Source organism: Thermobia domestica, chromosome 15 (assembly GCF_964235325.1).
Source record: "Thermobia domestica chromosome 15, izTheDome1.hap1.1, whole genome shotgun sequence".
Taxonomy (NCBI): domain Eukaryota; kingdom Metazoa; phylum Arthropoda; class Insecta; order Zygentoma; family Lepismatidae; genus Thermobia; species Thermobia domestica.
In genome coordinates, this window is record NC_137468.1 from 113,751,480 (window position 1) to 113,772,181 (window position 20,702).

The 20,702-nt window shown below is 33.2% G+C and overlaps 1 long non-coding RNA gene across 1 annotated transcript in view; it reads left to right on the forward strand.

The window, feature by feature from the left end:
* LOC145671893 (uncharacterized) overlaps positions 1-20,702 on the forward strand; it is a 319,786-nt gene that overhangs the window by 163,712 nt on the left and 135,372 nt on the right. The window contains exon 3 of the long non-coding RNA XR_014128559.1: positions 16,092-16,121. This is a non-coding gene — a long non-coding RNA (uncharacterized LOC145671893). The remainder of the gene's footprint in view (positions 1-16,091; positions 16,122-20,702) is intronic.

A 20,702-nucleotide genomic window follows, 5' to 3' on the forward strand; every position in this document is an offset into this window, starting at 1 on the left:
TCAACGTCCGCGAAATTTCAAACCAATAGATGTGTAGTGTTCATACATATATCAATCTGCAAAACATTAAGTCAATCTGTCCATGAGAAGTGGATGAGAGGTTGCTTGCAAAAGTCGATTGGTATGACCGTCGGGCGGCCATATTGGATTTATCCTTTGCTGTCGGCCCGGCATATTTCACCAGTATTCCTTCGTGACCCTCCTCTATCTAAATATATGCGCAGTTTTCGGATCCTCGATTCTTGGGAGAGAACCTTTACTTGTCAGAGATACACATATAACGTGATTAAAGTTACCCACATCACGTTTCTCCCTCATTACCAACTTTTGTAACATACTCGATAACACATTCGAAATATAATAGTAGAAGTAAATTATTTCCTGGCTATAAGTTTTGAACTTCACATGGTTTGTAGACAGTTTATGCCTAAATCCATCTAAGTGATGTTGAACGTGTTAGATAAAAGTGTAAAAAGTAAGGTATGAAATTTCTCTAACATTTTGTTTGGACTAGCAGAAGTTCATTATTGCTGCAGTGTCTGTTCTCCAAAATCTGGTGAATGAATGACAGTAAGTATCTCTTATCACATCAGAAACTTAGTTTCATTAGTTACATAGCTTACACCACATAAATATATTGTCTTGATAACGAAGGGATAATTAACTTTTTTTTTTTTTAAATGATATTCAGAGAAAAATGGCAAACATTATTTATGCTTTGTTTGAAATCATCACTAGTTTAACGATTCTGTCGATTTTAATTTTAATATAAATTTTAGTATGATTTATCATTGTATTGTAGCCCTGAAGTTCACAAATGGAACAAAGTCGCTGCAGAGAGTTAGATTCAAGTTATCTGTAATTCCGTGTTGTGGAAGTTCAAATCTCCCAAATTTTCACTTACGAAAGGTTAGAAGACTTAAAGGTAGGAACAAAGGTTGACATTTTGCAAGTATAAATTCTAACTGTTAAAGAAAAAATAAAAACTGATGAAAGTTGTAGAAATAATTTTACAAGTAACATTACGTAACAATTAGGAGTATGAGCGTCACAGTTAGAAAATATTAAACAATAGATACAATCTGCTACTTACTTACTTACTCCTCAGCTCTACAACTCGGGGTGAGCTTTGGCCCCCTGTACAAGTAGCCTCCTCTTCTTCTTATCTTGGGCCATCTGCTTTCACTCTCTTACTTTTATTTTTTGGAAATCACCATCACACTTCACATCATCTATCCATCTTCCCTTTGGTCTTTCAACTTTCCGTTTGCAGTACAGTTTTTCCTTCATCATCTTCCTTGGCACTGCCCCATCTCTCATTCTCTTCACGTGGCCTAAGTATCTAATTCGTTGGCTTTTAATGTATCTTATTATATTTTGATTCTTGATTATGTCTTCTAATTTATCGTTGTACCTCTTTCTCCATACATTTCCGTTCTTGACTGGCCCGTATATTTTCCGTAGTGTTCTTGTCTCGAACCGTTTTAACAAGTTTTCTATTTCTACATAAACTGTTCATGTTTCTGAGGAGAATATGACCACCGATTTTTATATTGTGCTTTTTTTTTTTTTTTTTTACAATCTGCTACTTAACAAAGCATAATTTTCATGTACACGACATGAAGTAAATAATCTATTTTAACAGGACAAAAAATATCTACTGCATCAGATTGGCAACTAATACTATACTTTTTAACGCCATAAAATTAGTTTTTCTTGCTTTTCCCGAAAACTTCATATGGGAATTTATCTTCAATCGTCATTTGTTCAACTTGTTGCGATCTATCGACTGATAGCAATATGCTTTGTCTTTGAGTAATAATATAGCTAAGAAAAACTAAAACTTTTATAGTTAGTTTTAATTTTGGGCTATATCTCATTAAGTAAACCATATACTGTCATTTGCAAATGTGTGTTAGCTTAATGAGGGTATACTCCAGTATCAGTTTCATTTTAAGTGGTAGAGCTTTTCTATTTCACGTGTGCCTTCGGAAAATATGTGAAACATACTTCGGCCCTTTCCCAGCAATCCTCTTACAGATGAAACACTCTCTTTGCTGCAGGGGAAAGAAGTGGATGACCTCGACTGTCTTGCCAATTTGTCATTCAGTCGTTTGGTCTTGACGAATGAAGGTAGTAGGTACTAAGAATGGCTAACAAGACAGTGCACAGCAAAGTCTGTGAAATACTTCATTCTGGCAACGCTTCCGCATCCAACAATTGAAAGATCTGGGCCGGAGCAACTTTCACTCCTCTTTCAAATACGGAGAAACACACATTAACAGTAACGCCAGCAGGGGCACACTTGAAATAGAAAGTTTTTTTTTCTAGCGTGGTTGTCGCACAGTACCAACTTTTAGGTTTATAAAAAGAATAGTTTCTGTCGTTTTTCTACAAACCTGCGCAAGTGGATTACACTTTCTCATATAATTTTGTTCAACTCAATGAAGTCTATCGTTGATTTATGCCTCATCTTTGGGCTTTTTTCCCTATTAAACCTTAATAATATTGTAAAATTAGCATTTGACGGGGGAACAACTGTCTAAGGATGAAACATATATAGGTTAATACATTTCATCGTGTCGAACAAAATGATATGAATGAGTATAAATTCTTATGTGCAGTTTTTGAATCTTGATCTTTTTATCATCTAAAAATTGATGCTGTACGGTAGCTACGCCATATTTTAACATTAAACGGTACTAAAGTATATCCTTATCAAACTTTTTTTTATTATGACACTAGCAAGATGACAGTGCACAGTTAATTTTTATTCGTCCTAAGACGAGACATATATATCAAGCATTGATCACATCAGGATGAAGGAAATTACACGCTTGAGGTTAAAAGTATGTTATTCATTCTGAATAAAAATTGATAGTTTTTATTCTGCTGGAACACATTGTTTATTTATTCATTTATTTACTCTCTCTCTCTCTCTCTCTATATATATATATATATATATAGTGACGCTCATACTACTTGTAAATAATGTTAATTGGTTCTACTGTTACACAGGAATTAAAATGTCTTGCACAGAATATGTAGACTATGCTGGTTGAAAAACATTTAAGAAAAGAATCAAATGTTCGGTTAGGCAGCCGGTCGTACAGACGCTCAATGTCTGTCTGAGATATCAATGTCCCACACTTACTGTAAATCTTACTATAGGTAGAAAAAATAAGAGATTATTATCAAATCCCGCCTAGGGCTTAGATTGGAATACGTAGCAGGAGAGGGTGGATGGTATGAGTTGCTGTCGCGGTATGTTGACGTGTATTATCCTCCTGGACGAAAGGCAAAGTCTGCAGAACAGCAATGACAACTTCATAAATGAACGAGATACTAGTAGTCATACTTCTCTGAATGGAGATCAGTGGTGAGAGTGGTATTGCTTTGTATACCAGAATAACAAATGTAGATCATATACTGTGAGTACAAAAAATGTTGGATTTTTCCTCTTAGACACACCTACAGACGTTACTGTGTCCAAGACAGAATAAACGATTCTTATCGCTAAATATCACTGTCTCCAATTTTCTTGGTATTGCAATCACTTCCGGCATCACCGAAAATGGTCTAATCGATGATCAGTGTTAGGGGTATCCTGCTACATTGAATTTCTGCAAGAAGATAATCTTTAAACAATACTTTCCAATCAACAAGATTTAACGCTTTTATTTAACGTTTCCAAAGAAATGTGTAATGTAGTAAAATTAATGTATATCAAAATTGACATGCATGTAAGTTTAATAACATTTTCACATATTGTGCTGTCCTTTTATGTTGTTGTCTGTTTTACAGTTAAATCATAATGATAGGTACTATACAGCAGTCTACAATTCCAATGAAAATATCGATGAAGGTTTCATTTAAATTTTGTTTAGTAATTTTCAAGTATTGGCAGATAAATATACACACTCTGTTCGTACAATTTATATGAATACATACATACCCATATATGGTACATACTTTATTCGTTAAGTTTCATTTAACAACTAAGTTTGGTATATTAAATAAATATATTTATTATTATTAGCGTATAATGAAAATAATGTTCAAAGGCAAGAAATATACTGTATATCAATCAATAGATCTTATCAACCTGAACAAAATGACATGTTTGATGATAAATTCTTCTGCACAATTTTCGTTAAAATTGACAAAAATTATTCTTTTTGTTAGTATGAAAGTTGATGCTGCATGAGAATCACGAAAGGTATTAATATATCCCTTCAAGTGTTCCATTATAATACAAGCAAAAGAACAGAATATTCTATAGTTAGCGAGATCATAATAAACAAAAGACAACGTAGTGGTCCGAGATTGATCCCTATGGTATACTACAATAAACACATTGAAGTACTTCAAATCTAAGGTCATTATGAAAAGTTGCTAGCATGACTGAACGATGATACCGTACTCATATTGTATGTCTTAAACAATAAAGACTACGATGTATTTAAATGTTCCATATGTGGGTATCAATATACTTATATCTTAAGTAACCTATCAGAAAACATGCATAAAATACTTTATAAGCTGCAATGAATCCGTAATCATTTTTGAGTAAATATTAAATTCTTGTTCAGCATATTATTTTCAAAATAATAGATTATTAAAATCCCTCTGTTTGTTTAGCCCATATGTTGGTGTGCTAACTACAATAACTGACATGTCCTATAAAAATAATATAGCCTACATTTATGTACCTGCGTGATCGTTATAAGGCAATAAATGAAACAGTAAAAAGTATTAATATATATTTGCTGCAAACAATAAAATTACTTTCCGGTCACAGATACGAACAAATTGAGGGCTTCATGTTGCTGAAACGAAGAAATTATTTAAGATAGAGAATTCGATTGGAAAGTTTCAAATGAAATAAAGCGTTATGATTTTTGTGGTTGTATTTTGTATTTTGTGTGAGAATTAAGAGAAGAAGGCAGTATTATACCCCCAGCCCCTATTATCTTGTTCTATAAAACCAAAACAGTTTAAACTATAGCGTAATTTAAATAGCGGAAGAATTATTTTTTAGAGATCAGTTTAACAAATACATTTCAATGGCTTATTAACACTTAACGACCATATTCACTGTACAAAACGAACAAATCGAAGCCATTGTACAGTTTACTTGGCACTAAAAATCCGATGTAAAAACATTTCTCGGTTAGTTTCCGTTTTGAATGTTGCTTCACTTTATGGCTTTTGCTATTTCACTGATTACAAAGTACAACACCGATTATATACTGTAGAGAGCAGTCGTTGAAATGACCTTAAGGAAAGCTCGTTAATTGTTTTATTATAACCACAAAATAGTGTTTGCTTTTTTCAATTTTCTTCATATACTTTGGAAAGTAGCCACACATGCTAAGGAAAGCGTTCAGTAACACAGGAACCCTTCTTTCTTTTACTTATTTCTCACTAGTAGTTTCCTATTGCTATCAACTGAGTCTTTCTACATACACTGTGTGCATATAATCATGCCAGTGCTGTTTTTCTCTATTACAAACACTATAAAATATAGAGAAACATTGTTTTATTGTTAATAGAAACCTAGTATATATTCTGGAGTTTTATTGTTCCTCCTTTCATCATGTTTACATCATCAACTAACTAATTATTCACTTTTAGCACTACTATTCACTTCCATTATTCGTTACATTATAATTATACATGTGATGTGCACCTTAAATATTGCAATGTCATAATATTTAATACACATATGATTAGGGTTACTGTCTCACAGACCTTAAAAAAAAGAGGGCAGTTTTTGATTTCAAAATAAGATTTCGTAATGGCATATCAGTAAACATAATAGGCCTATATACAACTAAACTTTTACAATATCGATTACAGCACAGGAATATTACTTTTTCCTTCGAGCTTGCAGTTTGATGTGTTATTTGAAACTTCAAGATAACATCAGAAAGTGACCAAATTATAACTGTCTCATTGATTTCGCAGTGCGAGGCTTAGTGGCGCCGATTTCTGTCTAACTTTGGGAGGTACATACATATTTGCCAAAGCAAATTTCCGTCGAAGCAAAGTTCAGAGGGGCTTCCAATAAGCCGCCGAAGCAAAGTTCAGAGGGGCCCAGTCCCATCGACCCCTAGGATTAGTGTCAATGGTTGGGGTATCTATCTTCAGAGGCCCCCTGAAGTGGTTGATATCGTACTACGATCATTAGGGAGCTTTTGTCCATCGATAATTGTTATACACTTTTGACAATAAGAATATTTTAAATGGTGTAGGCAGGAATTAAAAGCACATGACGAATTTTTCAAGTTTCCATGTTCGATGTAGAAAATACCGTGCACTATGCTTTTCTAGGTGCAATTACAAATTTCAAAAGTAACGAAACATGATTGGCATCACAACTGGTGTTAAAACCAGGCATATCTCCTACTGGACATACACACAAGCATATTCAAACAATTCTCGGGACATTTTATTTCATGATTTTATTAAACTAAACTATTAACAATTTACACATTACTCGTTAACAAGGAGAGAATTCAAGTCATTGCTTATGAATTTATAGCCTACATTATCCTATGCAACCTATTTATATTTTTCTACGAGAGATGAAAATGTTTTACAAGTGATGTATTAAAAATATTTTAAAAGGTGCTATGTATACTATTAAAGAAGAGAAAGAAAAAGGAAAATGAAAGAATTTACATCAGTTTGAAACATGGAAGTTATCTCATTGCGACAATATCTGTACCCCTAGAAAGGATGACATTTCATAATGCGAACATTTAATTCGATATCACCTTTAAATGAAATGTTATATACTGTATCACTTCTTATCACTCAAGCAATGATACTTCTCAGGTATTTGGACAGAAGAGAGTTGGTGATGTAATACAGTTTTTATTTTTGTTATATATATATATATATATATATATATATATATATATATATATATATTAACCCACTTCACCCGGGTTACTGTATTAAATATTCTATTTAAAATTAAACGTTAATTCCAAAGAATTCATATTAATCTGTCGTAAATCCCACAAATTAAACAAAGTATATTTAGGAATTATATTAATTATTTTCGACGATCTAAGCAGCACTTAATAAATGTTGAAGTAAATTTTATTCAGAAGTTATATTTTGAAGTGAACGGACCAAACCAGACTCACCTGCATGTCTCCTCTAATGAATCATGTACATTCTCAATATCGGATGAACAATAATGGCTTTCAATTAATACTAAGATGAAAAGAAGAAGAAGAAACTATTTTCTTAACCACTGAATATATTGTTACAATTATTCAGAACATTATTAAGTGCCTAGTACTACGCAAGTACCTATATATGTAGTTACGTTATTTCTACCTTTCTTTTAGCAGACTTCTATTATTAAAATAAAAGCATATATAGTAAGTTTGGGTAATTCCAAACAGTCGCTGAATCCCGACATCCCAAGCTTACGATAATACTGTTCTTCGCACGTGTAGTGTGGAGACTTGCTATGATGCCTATTTGAAGCACCGTATCTTCCTACAGTTCAGTGCTTATTAGGAAGTGCAAAGAGTGTTATACGTAGTTTCGAAGGTGAGGGAAAGAAGAAGAAACAGGAAAGTTCATGCCAGGGGCGGATCCAGGAGGGGGCGATCGGGGCGATCGCCCCCCCAGAAGAGGGAACTTTCTTGTTTTATATATATAAATAAGATCCATTCCAGACTATGGAGCCCTTAAAAGTAGCATTATGTCAACCCACCGCCCCCCCCAGGAGTCGGTCCTGGATCCGCCCCTGGTTCATGCACGTGTTTTTTGACCTGATGCAACTTTTTAGTGAAATATGTTAAGGTTTTATACAGAAGTGGTTGTCAGAAAATGATAAGTAAATCATATATCGAAGCGAAGACCCTACTTTACTCGTTGCATATTGGAAGAATTCTATTAATTTGCGAGTGCCTGCTCAACGCGTGCACAAGTTTACAGTGCTCAAAACGGGCGAATCCGGACATTTAGGGAAGGGTAAATTCGGACACGTTTATTACATTATGCTGAATCCGGACAATGTGATTAATGAACTGAGAGGATTCAGAACACTCTCTCCTCTCTCGCTTTTCACGTTTATGTGTGTGAAATAGTACATGAGGTCTATTGCTTATATCTAGCTTATAACTGTCAACTGTCTTTCCTCTGACCAGACCCATCACTGAATGAGTTCGCCTACCTCACGAGAAACTGTATTCCAGTGACACTTTTGCATTTGTTATACTTCTATTATATATAACGGTAAATATTAATTCAATCTACACATGGAATACATTTTATTCCAATAAGTTAGCTTAATTTTTATATACTACCAAGATCCGATTATAATCCGATGCTCTGTTTGTAGGTTAAAAGTCGAAATCTGATATGTAGTGGCCTCCTTACAAGTTCTTGTAATTCACATTTAATTCAACAGATGACTCATATGTGCAAAAACATTACGCAACTATATGGTGAAATCCTCCTTAAGTTGAACTTCCACTGGTTCCACAGGAAACTTCCCAACTTATACAAGTACTCAAAATGCAGAGTAATCTTATATTGTTATATGCTTACATCTAATAGTTCAAATAATGAGTGGGCGAACTAAATCAATGTAGAGGTGGCTAACTTAATATAATTTACTGTACCAACAATCTTCGGGAAACAACATTCAACTGTATAGTTACAAAAATGAATTGAGTACATTTTTAAGTACAGTAAAAACCAGAGGCGGATCCAGGACCGACTTCTGGGGGGGGGGAGGCGGTGAGTTGTCATACTGCTACTTTTAAGGGCTCCAAACTTTGGGATGGGTTTTATTTATATATATAAAATAAGAATGTTTCCTTTTCTGGGGGGGGGGCGATAGCCCCGATCGTCCCCTGTATCCGCCCCTGGTAGAAACATGCATTTTACATAATTAAGAATAACAGTTTTAACACTACTGTATCATTCACTTGACAGCGTAACAGTTTTAACAATATATACACTGAAAAGCTTTTGTGAGACTCATGTCACGATGGTGCATTAACAGAACAGTGATAATCCCAATTCTTTTGCCTCATTTTGTTATGATATACTTCATATCTAGGCTGTATTGCTGTTGAACCATAAGTAATTCGTTAAGTTGATTAATAGACTTCTGTATTTCGAAGAATATTCTCATGTGCTACTAAAATTCTATGAATAATCCAGGCCAACCATATTAGTGGAGTTAAAAGATCTAGTTTGTATAACAAAGTGTACCACATGACATAAATATAGTTTCTTCAAATATTCGTTTAATACACAGCTTAAAAAAAGTGTGAGACTTTGTAAATAAATATCCAAGTGCTGTAATAACTAGGATAAATCCATATTAAATTACTTGAATAGAATATTTTTTTCAAAAAATATTTTAAAACTTATTTGAATAAAACGGAGTAAGTGGAATAAACGGAATTTTGAATTAAATATTCTGTATCTTTTTGTGAGTTATTTTGACAGTAGCTCAAATTTGCCTACAAGAGATAGCAATCTATAAGTCATCATCATAGATATTCTGCTGTTATTGGCAGGTCACTTGCCGCAACTGAAAAGTTTACGTGCTCCATGACCTTCGCTAACCTCTTCGTCTTCACGTGTGATTTTTCTGTTTTGATATCGTCCATTAATTGTAGTCTCGTTTGCCCCATCCCTCTCTTCCCGCCACCATACCCTCTAATATGATTCTCAGATACAGTTCCTTCTTAGCCAGTGTCCTAACCAGTTTCTCTTCCTTTTCTTAATAATATCGAAAATTGTTATTTTCTTCCGCAACATTTCTAACACCCTCTCATTCATTTTCCGCTCGACCCAACTATTTCTCTCCATTCTTCTCCATGCCCACATTTCGAAAACTTCCAATCGTTTCTCATTAATTTTACGTAATTTCAGTGTTTGTGATTCATGCAGTACAATACTCCACACGAAGCATTTTATGAGTCTCTTTCTCAACTCTATTAATCTATAAGTATATTAATCAAATTGTAAAATTATTATTATATTTTTCAGCTTTTATTTTATACTATACCTAATACTAAAAGGAACAAAGATAAGGATAGTGTTATTAAAACTATTTTTATTGTTTGTTTTTATATTATTTTATTTGTTGTAGATATGTTGTTCAGTTTCCGACAATTGGCTTAATGCTGTATGAAACTCTGTGAACAAACAAATAAATAAACAAATTCATGATTAATTATATTTATCGCCGTTTCCTTTAATCTATAAGACGCAATCATAGGTGATTATATTTAAAGGTTTCATTTTTGTCTTATTTCAAACGCCAAGATATTTTGATGATGTTCATGCGAGGGTAGAAAATGGTTTGTGATGATGACACTAAGGAAAATTGTTCTCAACAGAATCCGCATCATGTTAGTAAGTTTTAGAGAGGAGTCCATATTTTACAACAATTCACAAATGAGTTAAGCCATCGAAACTTCTCAACCATTACACAGCAAAGAGACCTTAAATCTAATGTGCGTTAAATAAAGAACTCACAGCTCACACACACTAGCACAAGTATATATAGTCTAATGTGCATAGGGTATAGTATACATTGAGCGAATAAGGGGGTTGCAACCCAGCCATCTCCTAAGTACTAGTAATAATAACAGAAGATGGGGTTGTGATGAATGTACATATCCCCCTTCCCCCTGTGGATCCTCTCCTCTGTCATCGCAACCATTCACTTCACTGTGTTATTAAATAATCATTTGCGCCGAGGCTAATATGGACAGAGGAATTGTACTATGTTTCACTCACACTTGCGCGCTTTTCTCTCGTCTCTCTTCGTCCACAACCCTTTCAAGCCAGTGGCTCGAATTAGCTTTTTCCTTACGACTCATCTTCCAGAGTTTTCGTTTTATCTTTTTTCTTTCCTTCTTCTTCTTCTTCCTTCCTTCCTTTCCCCCTGTACTTCTATTTCTCTCCCCCTTCCTTACTTCTGTTTTTTTCCATTACTCCAACTACTTCCCAGCATCCAGTCGTTTCATCTTTTCTAGCCTGCATTTTTTCTGGACCTTTTTTTTCTTTTCGTTTGTCTGTTTGGTCGTTTTGCAACCCGTAGAGATGTCAAGACTCTTGAGACTAAACCACAGTTTCTATTTTACACGTGTTTTAAGAAAGTGCATCTCATTTCTATTCGTAATAAATTGTAATTACAGATACTTTAGTGTTTGCAGTTATTACTTTCTATATTGCGTAATAAGTAGGTGTATTTGTTATAGTGCTACATAAAGAAAGCAAGTGATTTTTGAAGAGAAAGAAACAAAAGAAAACTCGTAAGTTGTTTTTTATTTTTGAGAATGCGTAAAGTCAATATCTGTGTACTCTCTGCAATGTGATACAAGTTTTTAAAATTTACTAAAAATGATAAATATATTTCATGACAACCCTCTCCTCCCCTCAACAAAAAAACAAGCAAACAAACGTAATTATTAATATGCAAAAATTATCATCGTAAATTAATTGGATTTTTTTTATTTGATTTTACTTGTTTCTTCTTCAAGTCTAGCTATGTTCCTTATTTCTTACATTCTTTTCTTTAACTCACAAGATTCATACGTGCCTTGGTTCAACTTTGTCTTCAAGTCTTCGAACCTTAATTCATTAACTCATTTCTGACGTAATTGAATGATGAAATTTTGTACAGCGACGTAAGTTGAATGATAATACAGTGCTGCATTGTGAGATTTATACATTTTTGTACCTACTTGTATATTTGTATTAAGTGATTAATATTTTTATCTATTAACAATCAATCCTAATCCGTTTAGCAATCAAAAGTCCTCTGGATTTGGCACATACGACGACCATATCATGCAGAAAATTGTAAATTAGGTTTCAGACTGTGACAATACTACATATTTCAAGAACTAATTGAGTATGAAAACATCTTATCATAAAAAGTAAGAAATAAAACTTTAAAAATAAAAAAGTACTTTCTTAAAAAACTAAAACTTGTTCTAAAAAAAGTAAAAAGACAAAATAAAATAAAAATATTTAAAAAAAACATTCTTTGATTCATAAATAAAATGAATCGTGCTTAAAGTTAAAAAATAAAAAAAAGTCGTACTAAAAATAAAGAATAATTCTGTTTTTAAGATTTTTCAAGATCTATTTAATACATGATTAAAAGGAAAAACATGGGGAGGACTCTGATATATTATAATCTAATTGTGTATGAGAGATCTCCCCATGCTTTTCTTTTTAGTCATTATAAAACGATTTTTTAAAATTAATTTTCTTAAAACTATAATTATTTATTGATTTTAGTAAAATGTAGTTTATTTTTAGGATATGTTTTTAAAAATATTTTAGTTTTATTTAAAAAGAATTTGCATTAAAAATAAGTTTAATAGTCTTAAATACTACAATTTTATATTTAAGAAAATTTAATTTTCAGACACTGGGTACGTGAGTTTTCTCAGGGCTTTCCCGTTTTTTCCCTCTTTTTACGATTCATGGTTTCATTCATTCCCTTAGCATCAATGCATGATCGTTGAATAATAATAATAATAATAATAATAATAATAATAATAATAATAATAATAATAATAATAATAAAATGAAATGAAATCTTTAAGCTTTACGTCCCACGGTTATGCCGGTTAGGCTAAAGGAGACGTGATTATGAGAGATGAGTGAAATGGTGGAATGAAGAAAGTGGGAGGAAACGGGAGAACCCCGAGAAAACCCACGAGCACGGTGTTAATAATAATAATAATAATAAATGTTGTTAAGGACGATATAGCCCACGGAGAACTACCGTCGTCGTCCAGACAGGTTTCAGATTGTTAAGTACTAAGAGCATTGGCTTCCAATGCTGTCATCTTCACATCTCTAGACTGGAATTCACTATTTTCTTAATTCAAGTAATTTACCAGTATTGTTTCACAATTCTAAGTCAACATCAAAACTTTTTGTGCCCCCACCAAAAAGCTAACTCGAAATCACGAACATTAAGGGCACGTGAGGTAACTGTTTGTCAATATGGAATTTGGCGTATAATTTACTTCTTCTATTCGGCTGAGCATATATTTATCTATACACTCCATCGTACACATTGTTTGGGGGTGATATCAATCAAGAATATGAGAAAAACTTTATTCATCTTAAAAATACACATTTTGCGATAAATTTTGCTCGAATTCTTTAATTTTTACTAATCATATAATGTGTTTACTTTTATATTTAAGAATTGCCTTTATTATCTGATTGAAACTACTCACAAAAAAAAGGGAAAATGAATATGCCGGTTAGGCTAAAGGGGACTGTGAAGATGAGAAATGAATGAAATGGTGGAATGAAGAAAGTGGGAGGAAACGGGAGAACCCAGAGAAAACCTACGAGCACGGTGTTTGTCCACCACAAAGTCCACACGTCACAAAAAAGGGATAAGCTTATCTCTTTCTTTTTTCTATCTTTCTTCTTTCTTTTTTTAAGGCTGCAATTGACTGTAGGGCATACATTGCTTATCGTACGTTAGAAAAAAAATTATTGCATGAGGTGGTGCCTAATTAATGGCTTTTAGACTTTTGATCAGTTCTCAAATAGAAAGCACTCCAGAAATTTTATTCCGACTTAGGTGAAAAAAGAAGAAAAATCATTCCTTGAAAAAGAAAAAAAGTTATCAATAGAACCGGTTCTATTTATAGGACTATACCAATCAGTTTCTGAAAATTCATAAATTGTAAACTTCCTGTCGATAGACTCCATTTTGCTGCAAAAGAATTTTCTTGCCAAAGGCTAAATCGGTGATTGCCTTGAGGTGTCACTTTGGGGAACATTTATATTGCACTAACAGAAGTGCTCGTTCATATTAACACGGACTGACCAGTATGCAACATGCAACGCATCAAATTAGTTTGGGTTGCCTAACTTGAGGGGCGGTTGAGACTATAGTTATTCAACCCCAAAAAGTGTGACTTCCCCAGTCCTTCCTAAAATTGAAAAACTGCTTCGTACCTGATTAGATATGAAGATCTAAATATTTGGTGGCTGTAAGTGACTCCTTTCTATGTGAAAATTTAATTATAGATAGACACACGTACAGACGACATTCATGACAGATGCATACACACGTTATTTCATTTATTAGTGTGAACTCCAGAATATAGATAAACGCATAACTGTTCTACTACCCCATTGGTTCTTCAAACATATTTCTCAGGATTCATCCACTAACTGCACCTTCAGCATTACTCAGTTACGTTGTAAATTTGTTCCGAACCCACAGTTTTCTGAGTCCTTGAGATGAATAGGGATACTTCCAATCCTATCTAAATCTAAGTTCAGTCCCCATCAGCGTGGGGAGGTGGTAAAATGACCGAAATAATCGGGAGTAGTATCGAGTCAATAGTTTTCGGAGTCGCTAAGCTGATGGATGACAGTTCCAATGTCTTTTAAGACAAAGCTTAGTCGAGAACATGTATGTCGGTTTCCCCGGGAATTGAGATGGTCAGCTCCGAAGACATTCCTCGTGGTTATATATTTTATTCAATTTCATTACTTTTTACTGGAGCAACGTTATTTATAGTACTCATATCTTTATTTTCTAACAAAGCTTCTACTTAGTTCTTTAGTTTCAAATGTTGTAAATAAACTTTAGTCTTCCCGTGCAGCGCCGGGTATTTCAGCTGGTCCATTCTTAAATATATTTAATAATAATAATATATTTGAAGTTAATACTGAGTAAGCCTCCATTTTAACATGATATCTACATTCTGTATTGTTTTTTATTATTATTATTTTGATTTGAGTTTAGCGCCTGTTTCAACAGCAATGCTATATGAGACGTGCGCCTATAGCTTTACACGGGATTCTAACCACATATGTTCCCACTAAGAATCGAACCCGGGTCTAGCGCGTAACACATATGTGCGCTACCCATATAGCCTCGAGGTAGCTCAAGCTCTTTCTTGAGATCAAACCTAAGTTTCGTTCATTAAAGGGTGGATAATGAACGAGAAAGCCTCAACAATAATTAAACGTGATATATTATACAAACAGAACGAAAAACATATTTAGTTCTATTTAACACTTTCTTGTACATTTTTCGGTATTATTCTCAAATACTCTTACAACATCACATCGTAAAAAGCTTGCCGTAAACTACTAAACGGCGGATATATTTTATGGTGTTTGTATTTCAATAAGGAAGTGGTTATTGCTGTTTTAAAGAAAATCTTATTGTTTCCTTCTAACGTATTACCAATCGTTTTATAAGTTAAACAAAAACTCTTGAACAAATCATGTGATTATAGGCTTGTGACTGTAATTCTCTTTTCCATTATTTCTCATTACTCAAGTTGCTTCTGTGTACTAATCTGTGTCCCGCTAACAGACACCAACAAACAATAGCATACTTAACATACGATGGACAAAGCAGTGCGTTTTAATAGTATGTTTTCATTGTAATCTGGTGTTTTCCTTTATTTCATTTCACAGTATTTCTTGTCAGGTTAGTTACAATACAACTGAAAAGAAATGGTAATATATAACTAACTTTGTACTGCCAGTGGTATTACAGGTGTCTCAGCTTCATGAAAGGAGTAGTGGAGACTCATAACGTGTACTCCCATGGCAGTCAGCCTGTTAAAGCAGTGTTGATCATGTAACATTTAGTAGAGTGTGCACTATCTGATTTGCTACATTCCATGTTCTGTAGCATCAGGGGTTTTTGTGTTTAGCGTAATAAATACAATACAGAACAGTTCTTTACTTAGTTAATCTATAAAAGAAAAATTAATTCCACTTTATAATTTAATAAGATTTTACTAGGGTTAAAATGTAACTTTACTTCATTAGAGCTAACTGTTATAGGAACTCCAGTGACTCAGTGGGTGGCACCTATAAAGAAATGCAAGTTCGGCTACTGATGTAAAATCAGTAGACCCCTACATGAACATACTGGTTTATAAGCGCAACTTATTTTACGATGTACAAAGATAACTGAGTACATTTACAGAACTACATGGGCAGTGTAAATTTATTTAAGGTATTTTCAACTATTGCATTATTCGTTACAATTTTTAGTATCTTTTGTTCTTGTATTTCAGGTGAAGGATTATAATGCTTCATGAGCTGTGGTAAGTGTACAACATGGCATCTATATATAATTAAAATAGAGCTATATGAAGTGTTCTCGTAAAAAAAAAAAGAAAAGAAAAGAAAAAAAAGAAAAAAGAAAAAATGACAGAGTTATGTCAACTAGAAGTTGGTGGTGGATAGGAAAACTTAGGTGAAACATTTAGTACTAATGTAATTTAACTAATAAATTGTGTGAGTTAAAAATAAAATTATAACAGTAGATGGAAAAAGTAATACTACACACATTGTATGTATTAAAGATGTCCTGACACACACACACACATTTGAAAAAAATGAAATCTTTGAGTTTTACATCCCACGGTTATGCCGGTTAGGCTAAAGGAGACGGTGATAATGAGTAATGAATGAAATGGTGGAATGAAGAAAGTGGGAGGAAACGAGAGAACCCCGAGAAAACTCACGCACACGGTGTTTGTCCACCACAAAGTTCACTTGGCGGGAGCAGGGTTTGAACCCGAAACCCCTGGCACCAGAGGTGAACGCTCTACCACTGAGCCACCGCGGCCGCGACACACACACATTTGAGTTTTACGTCCCACGGTTATGCCGGTAAAGATGTCCTGTGTGGAAAGTAGTGTCTGTAGTAAAGTATACACTTCGACAGTATTAAGTGGTGGTTTGCGTTAGTAGCGGTTGTAATATCAAAGAAATGTGAGCACGTGTTGGCACGCTTCCTGCTCCTATTTGGAAAATATGGGCAGGAAAAGTAACTTCTTTCTCCCTTTTCCCATTTACTGATTTAATTTTACATTTCTGTTGATTAAATATCCGTGTATTATTTACTTTCAAACATAATTAATGATTATTCCTCAACATCTGTATAGAAAATCTCCACTGGTCTTAGCTTACGTATGTGCTTTTGGTGCACGTCATCTCTGGTCGATTTCCAGCAGAAAAATACGAAAAATTGGATTTCACAATCGTTCACTTCAATTAATTGTCTGTCTCCTTTAGCTTAAAGGAAATAGCCGTGAGACGATAAGCTAAAGAAATCATTTCATTTTTTCATAGTTAAATAGAAAATAACATAATTAGTATGGATTTGGAACAAAAACCAACATTCACAATTTTTGTGTTTCTTTTTGCAAAACACAGGGGTAAAACTGGACCTGAAAAGGTAGTGCGAGGCATGGAGTCACGCCGTCCCCCGTGCCTATTTTTGCCCATTGTAATTTTTCTTTAGCAAGTAGGGGACACCGTAGATATTTTTTGGAAGTGGGGTAACGGCATCCTCCAGCGTTCCCCTCACTTTTACCCTTGGCAAAATATGTTTGTATATATTTGTCAAAAATCACCCTCTTTTTCCCAAGTTCTTGGGGTTCATTTCCTCCGTCACTCAAATCCAAGATGCAGCGAGTGGCTGAGTGAAGCCTTACTAGGTAGGGGAATTCCTAACTATAACGAAAGTAGACTTACGGTTGCAACCAGTTGTCTACAATACGAGAATATAGTGCTGATGTGTGTTCTCATGTTAGGGAATAGAAGCTTTCTTCCATACGTACTGCTGTGTTGTTGCATTTGATACTATCACATACTTCGAACACTTTCTTTTCTCTCTCTTTCTTCGTTTCTAAATAAGAACAGAAAATTTATCACTATTATTTTACGCCTATGACCAATGGTATTTAGGATGAATCAAGTAACTTCGTCATTTTCACTGTAAACCTGACGTAAGTGCAAAATTCCGAAACTCATATTTACGGTTTCAAACAAAACGTCTGCTAGGTAAACAAAACATAGGCCGATGTGTATTTCGTCTTATTTTTATATAAATACGATTCCTTCTCTACTTTATGTTTGACGATTTGTTTTTTAAAATTAGTTCTTTAGAATATTTAAACGAAAATTTTAATCATTTCTTACATTATAATATTTATAGGGCAATGCAAAACGTTACTATGTAACTTCTGCATGTAGCTTATGTGTTTGGAACCCATCGGAAACAGTAATACCGGATGTATTGGCGGAAATACATCATTCTTGACCGATTTATTTTTTTCAAATGATATTTTTAATACTTTATAGATTTTTTCGGTGGGTAAAAGTAGGTAGTTATATATATATATATATATATATATATATATATATATATATATATATATATATATGGGCACATATCACCTTTACCTCTTCACTCACTTATTACGTTTATACGAAGTAATACTAGTAAACTTTTTATTTACAGTATGCTAGCATATATATAACTAAATAAAGCATAGGAGATCGTTTGATGTGTCTCACAGCGCTTGATATAGTTGGAGAAATATTTCTGATTTTTTATGGAGCTATTTCTTGCAATGGAGTCAGTTGTTAAGTTGTTAACTGCCCGCTTGGTAATGTTCTAAGACAAACAAGCACGAACAAACAACTGCGAGAGATGCAGCTTTTCTAAATGTTTGTCTAGGGTGGTCTGAAGTTGCACACGCAATAAAAATTGGTTGCTTGAAGGGGCTATACGCTATCCAAGTACTTTTTTTTCCTTTATATATATATATATATATATATATATATATATATATATATATATATATATATATATATATTCTAGCAGACAGTAAATAAAATTTTACTAGTATTACTTCATGTAAGCGTGTGCATTGGAAGAGAGTATTTTAAAACAACTAAACATCATTGAAGTAACAACGAATTTAATGCGGTTATAATCATTAAGCACATCGTTATGCAAAGAAAATCTTACAAGGTAAATGCTTTATTCCCGTTCATTGTTTGGTGGGAAGGTGAGTGTACGTCATTTTAACAAGCAAATCAAAATGCATTCAACATCAAGTAGGGTATAATTTTCAATTCGGTCATGGCTTCATTCGAATCGCCTTTTTTTTTTTTAAAAAAAAAAAATATACCTCGCAGAGAAAAAATCGTTTGAACATTCTGTGTGCGCCACAGCACAGCAGAGCTAGGAAAGATATCAATTTTGAATGAAAATTAAATAAGTCTTTTAATAATAATAAAAACTAAAGTCAATTTTCAACGACGTCCGGTAGGAAAAAGTCTTAAAATCCTTGGAAAAAGAAATTAATTATAGCAGAATATAACAATCTCTCCCGATTCGTGCATGACTCTCTAAATGTGTTTATTAAACTCGTTCATTACTTACAGCAAATGAAGAATGTTTGTAAGGAAACATGATAGAAAAAATATATTTGAACAAAAACAACACATCAACACTATAAAATAGTTAAAAACATATGAAATTCGTCATCCACACTTTATCATATTTATTTGCCTAGCAGGATACCATAACTACCAGTTTATTACTATACTATTGTCTAGCAGTGTTTGAGTTTGATCTTATACTTTCTTTGAGTCATATAAACACAAAATCAAACAAATCTACTTCCATAAACAATATTTGTTTCCTTATGAATCGTTTATTGATACCTTTCCTACAACCTGCGACTCTGACTTCACACACACTGCCAATACCGTTTCACTAAGTAACATATTGCAAACACATGTATAATAATAATAATAATAATAATAATAATAATAATAATAATAATAATAATAATAATAATAATAATAATAATAATAATAATAATAATAATAATAATAATGTATATATGCATGCATGTTTGTATGTGAATAATTTTAGCGTTCATGAACAAGATTTTTGGTTTGCTTTTAATATATTAAAGCCCAACATTAAAAAAGTTTTGTACCCTCTAGAATAATTTGCTGACTACACCGCTGTATTATACCATGATGTGCTAATTTAAAACAGTAAATATTGTTATTCCTATAAGTTTATTCTATATTGTACTTTGGTTTGGAAACAATACACAAGTACAGTGATGATTATGGTAACGATTGAAAGCTCGATCGCAACATGTAGTACGCGTACTTATTTTCTTTGTACGTATTATGAAGCAACTGTTCCTATGACAATATACTTATATAGGTATATACCTATGTTTATGATTTTCTTATAAGCGATTTTTAAGACAGATCAATAAGCATTTCCTATTACTCGTGTTTCTCGTTTATTAGTGCCTTTATCCAGTGATTAGTAGGAATAATAATGAATTTTCTTCAGTTATCATATCACTAATAGGCAAATGCATTGAGAAATATGCCTAATTAAGTTGCGTTTTCATGGCAATACATTCTTGACAACATTGACAACATAAGACCCGGCATACAAGACCAGAAGTTTGTATGTAAGTTGTAGAAAGATAAATGTATTATTTCAGCGAATGAAATAGTATTCGGAAAGATCAGAAAATTAAGACAAATTTCTTTGCAGTAGCGTACACATAATTCATCAAGAGAGGTCAAGTTTCCAAGCTCATAACTTCTCAAGACTTTTATATACATACTTTGTATTTTAACATAGTAAATGTTTATTTTTTATATCTTATTCAAGGAGAGGGGTTTAGAATCTCCCTTTATGTACTCCACTGTTTCCGTATAAGCTTCATTCCATTTAGAGCCTGCTGAAAATACCTCCTTTAAATTACAGTAGTTACTGACAAAACAAGTGATTTTCTTGAACATATCTCTAAAGAATTCTTATACCGCTACTAAAGTCAATAAGAGTT